Source organism: Diplotaxodon limnothrissa, linkage group LG3 (assembly GCF_057381915.1).
Source record: "Diplotaxodon limnothrissa isolate DT_005_m linkage group LG3, D_limnothrissa_male_GT1.1, whole genome shotgun sequence".
In the NCBI taxonomy this organism is placed as follows: Eukaryota; Metazoa; Chordata; class Actinopteri; order Cichliformes; family Cichlidae; genus Diplotaxodon; species Diplotaxodon limnothrissa.
The window spans coordinates 63,643,691-63,645,852 of NC_140598.1; positions in this window are offsets into that span (position 1 = coordinate 63,643,691).

The following is a 2,162-nucleotide window of genomic DNA, read 5'->3' on the forward strand; positions in this document are numbered from 1 at the left end:
TTTAGCTCTGCAATAAAACCCCATGCAACAAATGCTGCAGTGCTTTCCGTGCAGCATTTGCTTCAAAAACAGCAGTTTTGAGCACTTCTACAATGGCCTTCATTTTTAGGAGGTTTCACCTCTAGCTATATTCAGAAGCAGACCCCACATCTTTTGCTAATTATTAGCAATTAAAAAAAGGTTTAAAATGCATTTTTATGAACAGGAGAACAGCAAAGTTACATTTGTTTATTTTGCCTTCACACTGCGCCCCTATTAGAGGGGTCCACCCCATAGTCTGAGAACCACTGCAGCATGCAACGTGTCACAAAGCTTATATCATTTCAGAATGCTCTCGTCAACATATCTTTTTGCTGTCAAATGGTTAGTAAGGTGACTATATCTCAACCTATCACATCTTTTGGGGATGTGATGGAACTGAAGATTTGCTAAATGAAGGTCCTGTCTTCAGTTCTACAGAAATGATAGTCTCTGAGGAATGTTTTCAGCTGCTTGCTGTGTCTAAACTAAAGCATCTGGTCCAGCTCGATACCATCAAGCTATACCTAATCAAACGGCCTTGAAAAAACGGAATTGAATCTCAAACGATTTCCTCCTTTACCAAACTAATGTACAGTTTTTATCTTTTTTATTTCTTTGTTTTTTGCTTCGGGGAAAAAACAACAACAAAAAAAGGAAAATTGAGAAGTGGTGAAAACACTGGTTACTCATGATACCAGACAGGAAAGGTGCACCTCACGACCCCTGGCTCATTTTGGTACTTGTGGCGCGTAACGTGGGAGTGATTTTAGAGCTGCTGTGTGTCTGAGCAGCGGGGTAAAAATAGGAACCTTCTTCTATACTGAACCTTCCTTAGTGAAGCTCTGTGATTTCATATCAACAGTGATGAGCTTTACTATAAGAACTGCTTTGCTGGTCTGCAGCCTCGGTAAGTAACAGACCTCATTTTATCTCAAAATGTCCGTGATAAAGGTGTGTTTAACCTGAATTTAAAACTACCAAAACCTTTGAGGGTATTAGTTTCTGTTTTGGTTTTACTGGATCAAAAATATATTTCTTTGCCGTTTGTTTCAGGCTGGATCTCCCGCTCAGAGTCCTCGATTGTGGAAGTCCAGCCTGGAGAAAATGCCACACTGCTTTGCTCCAAACTTTCAAGTTTTCCTACTCACACAGTCTGGTTCAGACTAGTGAACAGAACCCAGCCTTGTTGCATTAGCATTTACAATTCTATTGAGCCACCATCATTCTGCGACGGAGTTGATCAGGAAAAATTTGAAGTGACATCCAACTTTTCGACGATCTTCCTCAAAATCAAACATGTGGATTTGTCTGACGCTGGGTTTTATTTTTGTGGATATTACACAAACGGAATCCCAGTGATTGTTAATTCAATGGATCTGCAGGTTCAAGGTAAGAATGGTGAGATAAGAAATAACAAAGAGAATGAGATACGCAGCTTTCACCACAGTCAGATTGAAATGTGGTAATGTAAAGAGTTTGGATCACATGTGAAGAATTTTGTCAATCTTTGCAACAAAACATATCATTCATGACATCAAGTGTAGGCACGTTTCTTCTAGAGGAAGCTGGTGAAACAACAAACCTGACAACCCTGATCCTGAGTGCTGTGACTGTCGTTCTCACTAAGGTCATCATTTGCCTTGTTGTCAAAATGAGGCTTCAGACAGGTACTGCTGGAGGACTTGTTGATATTTATTCCATTTTCTTTCTTCTTTAAAAATTTCTGTATCAACAGCACATCAAAAGCCAGCATAAGTTAAATTAAAAAAACAAATAACTAATTTGTCTGCGCCAAAAATAACTGATCAACCAGATAATCCATTTGTAATATTCAATATTGAATGTAATATTCAGTGGAAGATATATTGTACTGTTTTAGGGTATTGTTGTGAAAAAAAAATCTGTCTCTTCCTTACAGAATCCGAATCGAGTCCCGAGTATTGATTGTCATCGAGCAAAACAGAAGAGGAAACTCAATCATTTCAGTTTGATTAAGATCAAGACCATTTTGAAACTCCAGATGTTTTTTGCCCCACAATTCCCAACTTTAACTGTGTTCACAGATGTTAGATGTTACATAAACATTTCATCTATAGTGTGCGATCTCTGGAATTCCTTGGATTCACCGCTCCATCAAACCT